This window comes from Aegilops tauschii, chromosome 1 (assembly GCF_002575655.3).
Source record: "Aegilops tauschii subsp. strangulata cultivar AL8/78 chromosome 1, Aet v6.0, whole genome shotgun sequence".
In the NCBI taxonomy this organism is placed as follows: domain Eukaryota; kingdom Viridiplantae; phylum Streptophyta; class Magnoliopsida; order Poales; family Poaceae; genus Aegilops; species Aegilops tauschii.
This window is the reverse complement of record NC_053035.3, coordinates 496,035,934-496,044,498: the sequence shown is the minus strand read 5'-3', so window position 1 is coordinate 496,044,498 and position 8,565 is coordinate 496,035,934.

Genomic DNA, 8,565 nt, shown 5'->3' with positions numbered 1-8,565 from the left:
TGCGCATTTTACACTGAATAGATTACAATGAGTGTTGGTAGCACATCATGATCTGAGTTACATCAGATGAAAGATATTATGATCTGAGTTACATCAGATGAAAGTAAAGAACACAGGGGATACTGACTGAAGAAGTCTTTTATGGACTAAAGCAATCAAATGTTGTTTTGGGTTAAAGAAAATGAGAGGACAATTGTGTTTGTATAAAGTTATAGAATGGGAATTTCATTTCCTATATCTTGTACATGCGGATAACATTCTGCTTGTTAGTAGTGATGTTAATTCGACTGCAGGAGGAAAAGAAGTTCTTGTCCTCAAAGTTTAAAAGAATGTCTCTCGTTATAAGGATCGAGATTCACCGAGAAAAGAATAAAAGGGGTATTAGGTGTGTCGCATGGGCATGCTAAGGAAAGTTTCTAAAGTATGCATGCGAGAAAACCTACGCCTGTTCTTATAGTAAAGGGTAATGATTTTGGGAACTTTAGTGTTCCAAAAGTCAATACGAAATAGACCAAATGAATATGGTACCATATGCTTCAGCTGTTGGAAGCTTAATGAATGCAAAAGTATAACATTACAGTGACACAGTTCACGTAACCGGGTTGTTTTGGTAATGTCCAGTCCAGATATAGATCACTGGAATGGAGTCAAGGATATCGGCCTCATGCTGAAAGAAATAAGTGCTCTCAAAAGATTGTGAGTACAAAGACAGGACTCGTGAAATATACAGCGAAATCCACAATTGTCGCTGACTTTCACACTTGGAGTTTTTGTGTGGAAAAACTCTAAAGAATGAATCAATTATCATTAATATGATGTAAAGATAATGTACAACATGATACGAGGCTGAGGGACAGGCAAAAAGGTTAAAGAAACAAGTACCCGGAATTGATAATGGTTGACAACAGCGATAACCATTTTAAGTTTTTCGCTCCTATGACAACGAGTCAAGTGTTGATGCCAAACACACTGACACAGAGTTATGCGTTGTAAAGGAGAAAGTCTAGAATCATGTAGAAATGCTTGAAGCATAAAAGCAACAGACAAGTGTTTGCAGATCTGCTTATTAAAGGCTTGCCGCCCAGTGTGTTCGGTGAACACACAGTCGACATGGGTTTTATGGTATAGTCTAAGATTTCCGGACAATAAAAGGGCCCAAGGTTAAAGAATCTGTTTCAAAACAGAGGAGTGTGTTGTAGGTGTTGATTCTATCGGGAATGAACCGTGATGATGAGACATGCTCTACATGCAAATCTGTGATGGAACAAGTACTTTGAAAAGAGTTATTTCAAAGTATAAAGTTAAAAGTATAATGATGAGATCAAGGGGGAGAATGTTAGGTTGATCTCTCCACCAATGGGCCCAACGGCTCATTGGGCCCTTGACCGACGCCCTTATCGGGGGCGTCCAGCCCAAGCAAGGCTGGTGGGCCCCTGTCGCGCAGTGCTATAAAGAGGAGGTGGGGACCAGGGGCACGGGTACGAGGTTCGTCACCGCCACTGTTCCCCACTCCTAACCCTATCCGATCCAGAGGGAGGCACTGAAGCGATGGGAAGCTCCACCGCTGCCACTGCCCACACATTCCCCGTCGCCACTACCTCACCTCTCTCTGCCATCGCCACCATCGCCCTCTCCACGATGGCCTCCGGCTCGAGTTCATCAACCGCTGAAGAAGGTAGGTTTACCGGATTACTAGCCTACTCCGATCCAATGGATCTAACATGTTCACCCCATCCGCATGCGGTCCATGCACCTACTCCACGTACTGGCTATCTCCCAATGGACCTCCATGCCAACATGAACACCAACACGACCGTGAGCTGCCGGCGTGTGCACAGATGTCATATTTTGGCATGTCGATCCACCCAATATACGTGCCTCTTTCTCCATGCACGCGACGGCCGGCTCTAGCGCACTACATCGCACACAGACGCTTTGCTACCAGATCGACATGCACCGTCAGTACGCTTGTGCTTCTGTTGTGTGTGCTTGGACTCAGCCGGGCATGACGGCGACGGCCACTGAGCGGTTAAAGCCCCGCAACTAGGTTTAGCTTCGTTGTACCCATATGGACATTGCCCTTTAGAAGAAGCAAAAATTGTAGACTTACGGGAAACAAACGGATTAAACCTTTTTTCTAAGAAACATAAGGATTAAATTTGTTGATATAGTGATAGTTAGGCGCGCAAGAGGAACTCGAAAGGAAGGCCACTGCGTCTTTGGCAGCTCTGTAATGTTTGCCAGTATGTCACAACCTAAAAGTTTACATAGCTATCCTACATGAAACAGGTTATATTAGCTTCTTCATATAGAGAAAGAAGAAGAAATGGTTACCGGCTAGTTGCACATATATGCGTACACGCCTTTGGACGGTTCTGAGCGCGTGGGTGTGCATGCTCTTTCTATCACGTGAAAGTAACCACGCGTAGACAAGTATCAAGAACAAGGAACTCTTGTGGTTGGGTGTAAAGCGGAAAACGCCCTCACGTCGTGTCAACCAAAGATGGTAACACCAGCAGCTTGTTGTACATGTAAGGACAAGGGTGGGTGCGCAACAAAAATAATTACCCACACAAAATAAGCGCTGAGGACATATTTAGGTTTCCTTCTGGGAAAAAATATACCCGCCATAACCTCCACAAAACAAACACTGAATCAAATTATTTACATGTTTTTTTGTGCTCTATTTGCATGATGAGCTTCGATAAGTGTACTTTGCACAAATATTTTCGCGCTTTTTTATCCAAACATGTCATAGGTTGATGCATGCTTCATCCAGCGACGAAAGCAACGACAAGGCGGACGAGGCACAAGAAAAGTAGGCTTTTCATCGAGAATAGTTCGTGGAGTGAGAAATAATTGTTTTGCTCCGACTTAGTGTTACGGCTACCGACCGTAACCACAATGTAGCGTTTGGTAAATAAGTGAGTGGAGTGCCGATGCTAGGCACTCAAGAAGTATGAAATCAAACACTTTATTTTTGGAAGAAGATAAGGTAAGCCTACTGTACGGCTCTAACTAAGCAAAGGTATACGGTAATACCCCTTTTTGTGTAACCGTCCGTAGACAAGTATCTGAAACAAGGAAGTATGGCTGCTATGTAGAGTAGTAGTCATTGTTTACCCAAAAAAAGAGAGAGAGAAATAAATGTAGTAGTGGTTTGGCGTAAAGGGGGAAGCATGCAAGTACCAAAACAAGTGGAGAGACCCTGACGTTGTGTCTACCCAAGATGGTAAGATCAGCTTGTTGATCTAAGGACAATGGTGACCAAATGTAATGTCTCCCTGTGCAAATAGACGTCTACCAGAACTGAAAAGAATGCCGCGTCAGCTTCAACGTACCCTTTTCACTGTAATTATAGTGCGAGCTTTCGTCCCAGGCATGACATATATAGGTCGGCTGATCATGACCCAATGATGAAAGAAGGTGTAATATTCGTCCGCAGAATAACTCTTTTAGCAAGAAGGGTTGGGCTGCCGTCTACACCTTTAATGACAATTGAGCCAGAGAAAATGAATGAGACCCCGCCATCGTGATTATGAACTTTGGATCACCAAGGGGGGCAACTTGAGCGATGTCGGTGTTCTTGTTAGGCTTCGAGGTTAAGGTTTTCGGTGTGCAATGGATATTTGGGTCTAGGCCAATGTGTCAATCCGACGACGAAATAGGGCCACTATGGTACAGCTGTGGCGCTACCATGAGAGGTGAGCTTTGTTCGAGAGGCAGGGGCGCCATTGATAAGAACAAGAAGATAATACTAAGACATGTTGACCAAGAAGATAATTGCTCCGGTTGATATAGAACATATATGTAATAAATGAAACATTTTCAACTCAATTCACCCTATCCCGTGACAAAAAAGAAAAACATTGCGACTGGCCATGGTGAGTACCCCTACTAGCTCTCCGAGGACCAAAGTAAAGAGCCAACCTTAAACAACTACATGTATGTATGTACACCAAAAAAGGCAAAGCGTAAGAGGGAAAAGCAAGGGAGGATGCTCTAGCTGCATGCGACCGAACGGAAAGGGAGGCGATGCCGTCAAGAAAAATACGCCGCCGAGACCCGCCGTGGCCGCCCCATAACGGCATCGTAGAGATCTTGTGCTGTAGCAGTTCATGAGCTCCTGTTCACGCAGATACACTGAGGTCGACAGCACGGTAGGCAGCTCCGTGGCTGAGAAATGAATGGAGAAAGTAATGCTGAGTAACGCTGGGTAAGTGAGTGCATGCATACGGATTGTGGCGGTTAGGCCGGTGTCTGAGAAGGATGGAAGCAAGGGGCTTCGTTTTTTGGAAAACAGAAAAAGTTAAAGGTGACAAGATAGGTTAGCGCATCTCCAACGCCAACCCTCGAACCTTCCGTAATCATCTGGACTGCGGAAACCATTCAACGCAGTCCTGTATCGGTCTGCAGCGCGGTCCGGACGGGTTTTCTCGCGCGAACCGAAGACAAAAGTGGGGACGTTTGCGGGAGTCCGGACCGACCGCAAACCTGCTTCTCACCGCCCTGGCCCATCAAAAACCCGTCAGCCGCCCCTCCCGATGCACGTGCCGCTTACCGCGTCGCATTCATGTTGACCCAGAGCATGCGGAGGCCAGCATTGATGCTGCGATGTGACCGGAGGGAGAGAGGGCCACGCTGACCGACGCGACCTCTCGGCAGCCGCGCTTCAATGTGGACGCAGGTTCCCGAGGAACGAACTCTGGCCGCTGCGTCGCATTGAAGCGGTTGACCGGCCCTTCGCATGGCCTGGCCGCGGCTATTTAACCGCACTCCGGCGCCGTTCACATCGCATCCTCCTCCTCTTAACCCTCCTCTCCCCGCCCATCTCCGTCCACAGCTCCGGCGATGGCATGTCCTGGGCGTCGGCGCCGGCAGGCGGTTCCGGGGCGGGATCTAGTGGGACGTGGTGACGCCGCCCTCGAACTCCAGGGCCGTCGTCCTCATCGGCTGGCGGCGACTCGACGCGGGAGGAGATCATCATCTCCTCCGGCAATGAGGAGGACCAGCAGTCGCCGCAGTCCGCGCCAGCTATGCCGGGCCATGTCTACGCTGCCACCGACGCCGATTTCGAGGAGCAGATGGAGCTGATGCTCTGTCGCTCCGTTGTTCACATCAAAGGCCAGGCTCCGCCACAGGGGGTGCTCCTCCCCGTGAAGGCAGAGCCGGCATCCCCTCCACGCTCTCCGCCGCCGCGCAGCCGCAGCGTCCGAATCAGACACCGTGTGAAGGAAGTGCGGCTCTCGCCGCTGCCCCAGCGCGTCAAGGAGGAGCGCCGCATCGCCGCCCCGGCGCTTCGTCAAGGAGGAGCACCGCTCGCCGCCGCCCCGACATGTCATCAAGGAGGAGCGTCGCACGTCGCCGCCACTGCACAAGGCGCGAGGTCGCCTTCTCCACTACATCGGCAGCGAAGGGAGCGGCGGCAGTTGTTCGTCCTCCCATAGCGTCGTGACGGCGCATGAGTACGCCGACTGGGAGCAGCGCCGGTCCAAGTTAACGGACTTGGACGTTCCCCCACCACACATCGCGGTGGACCCGGCCTGGCATACGCCTGGGCCTTGGACCGCTCACTGGCGACGTCGAAGACGGCCAAGCGCCGTCTCCCCCGCCTCGACGGGCAGATGGCCAGGTACGACGAGGAATGGTCCCTCGCCGAGATCGACACCACCAACGCCAACCGCCGCCCATTCCCCCAGCCCACATCCTCTTTGACAACGTGCCATGTCGCCCATTCTACCGTGTAATTTCTTGAAATGTCACCCTCCGCAGTGGTGACATTTCAAAGAATTACACTGTAGAAATAGATAATAAATCGTGCCATGCAATTCATTGGTGTACAGTGTGTTTCCCATTAACTAAAAAGGGACGTTGTCCATGGTGACCCAAAAACATGACAGGGTGTACTTTTCACTCAGACTATAGTGTGAGCTTTCTTTGATATGTGGCATTTTCTCTTTCTTGGCCAACCCTTTCGACCCCATCGTGGCATCGCTGAACGATAATTTGCGAACAGGTCGTGCCATAGGCCGATCTCCATGCCAAACCGCGTGCTACACACTTGGCAACGACGGAAGTGGTGCGAAGAGAAGAGAGGCCGCCATGGTGGTTAGGTTCATGATCATGAGGAGGGAGTTGACCCGCCGACAAAATGAGATCAATGGTGGTATAACAGAGCCCCCGCAAAGGCGCAAAGGCATGGATGGGTGCAGATAGAACCATGGAAACCTCACTTCGGTGGTTAGGATCGCAAGGGGTACATGTCGTTGGAGCCGGAGGTTATGGCTGAGGGTAGTGTTCACTAGAGCTCCAGGTATAGATTGATGCTTGATCCGATGGTGGAAGTCCCGGCAATGCGAATGTGGCCACGCTGAGGTGGATTGACCAGGAAAATAATCATTTTTGCAATCAAGCGAGCCATGCTCGTTTCCTACAGATACATTCAAAGTGTGAAGTGGCCTCCACCTCCTTGTTTTTATTTTGTTCAAAAGTTTTAATAGGACATGTGTCTCAACACGTTGTAATCATTGTTAGGTAGCAAGCAGTATCCCTAGCTATGTTCGTCCAACTCGTCAAGCCGCCTACAGAAACAGCAAAGCAGGAAAGGGCCCGAGAAAGCAGAGGAGACTGTAGCTTGCCTGTGACAAAATGGAAGGTGGATTCCATCTACAGAAATAGGCTATCGTGGTCGCTCCACAACAGCACACTCCTGGGGCCTTGGCTGACAATACAATTAATGAGTTCACGAGGTGAAACTAAGAAGAAGAGAAACAAACTCACTAGTAGAAAACAGGGCTTTGGTTCGGGCCTGGCCAGCCCATTAGTCCCGGTTCTTCATGAACCGGGACCCACGGGGGGCATTAGACCCGGTTCGTGAGGCCAGGGGGCCGGCCGGGGCCTCGTGGGCATTGGTCCCGGTTCGTCTGGATCTCTTTGTTCCGGTTCTAGGCACGAACCGGGACCAATGGGCCGCGCTCCTGGCCTACAGACAAATAAGTTGCCTATATATACCCCATCGCCGCAGCAGAGCACTCCACAGTGCTCTGTTTTTTGCTGGCCGGTGAGGGGGAGGACATTGGGTGCTCTAGCTCACCTCCTATGCACATGAGGTGTTCGATGAAATGCCCGAGCCACACTAGTTAAGCTTTCTCCTCTCGAAGCTCGATCTCGGAGCTTCATTTTTCCCGAGATTTGTCTAGGTTTAGCGGTCCGTCATGCCCCGTCCACGTTTTCACCGTCGTCGATCGCCCGCGCCGATCTCGTCGCCAGCACCACCGTGGTGAGCCTCTTGTTCTTATCTTCTTTATGGTTTTCTTACTTTAGATAGATACTTGTCTGATTTTCTTACTTTAGATAAATACTTGTCTGATTTTCTTACTTTTGAAACACATAATTATATATAATGCACGCAGATGAACCGGCAATGGATGTACGGTGACAGACACACCTCCGAGTACCTTAAGGGCGTGCATGAGTTTCTCGAAGCGGCTGAGACAAACAAGCAGAATGATTTTATGTGTTGTCCATGCCCTAAATGTGGGAATACGATGTCTTACTCTGACCAGAAAATCCTTCACGCCCACCTGCTTTACAAGGGTTTCATGCCACACTATAATGTTTGGACGAGGCATGGAGAAATAGGGGTTATGATGGAAGACGGCGAAGAAGAAGAGGACGATGACAACTATGTGCCCCCTGAATACGGTGATGCTGCAACGGAGGGAGCTGGTGAAGATCAAGAGGAACCAGACGATGTGCCCGGTGATGCTGCTGAAGATCAAGAGGAACCAGACGATGTGCCCGATGATGATGATCTCCGCCGGGTCATTGTCGATGCAAGGACGCAATGCGAAAGTCAAAAGGAGAAGCTGAAGTTCGATTGCATGTTAGAGGATCACAAAAAAGGGTTGTACCCCAATTGCGAAGATGGCAACACAAAGCTCGGTACCGTACTGGAATTGCTGCGGTGGAAGGCAGAGAATGCTGTGCCTGACAAAGGATTTGAGAAGCTACTGAAAATATTGAAGAAGAAGCTTCCAAAGGATAACGAATTGCCCGACAGTACGTACGCAGCAAAGAAGGTCGTATGCCCTCTAAGATTGGAGGTGCAGAAGATACATGCATGCCCTAATGACTGCATCCTCTACCGTGGTGCGTACGAGGATTTGAGCGCATGCCCGGTATGCGGTGCATTGCGGTATAAGATCAGACGAGATGACCCTGGTGATGTTGACGACGAGCCCCACAGGAAGAGGGTTCCTGCGAAGGTGATGTGGTATGCTCCTATAATACCACGGTTGAAACGACCGTTCAGAAACAAAGAGCATGCCAAGTTGATGCGATGGCACAGTGAGGACCGTAAGAAAGACGGGAAGTTAAGAGCACCCGCTGACGGGTCGCAGTGGAGAAAAATCAAGAGAGAGTATTGGGCTGAGTTTGCACGTGACCCAAGGAACGTATGGTTTGGTTTAAGCGCGGATGGCATTAATCCTTTCGGGGAGCAGAGCAGCAATCACAACACCTCGCCCGTGACTCTATGTATGTATAACCTTCCTCCTTGGATGT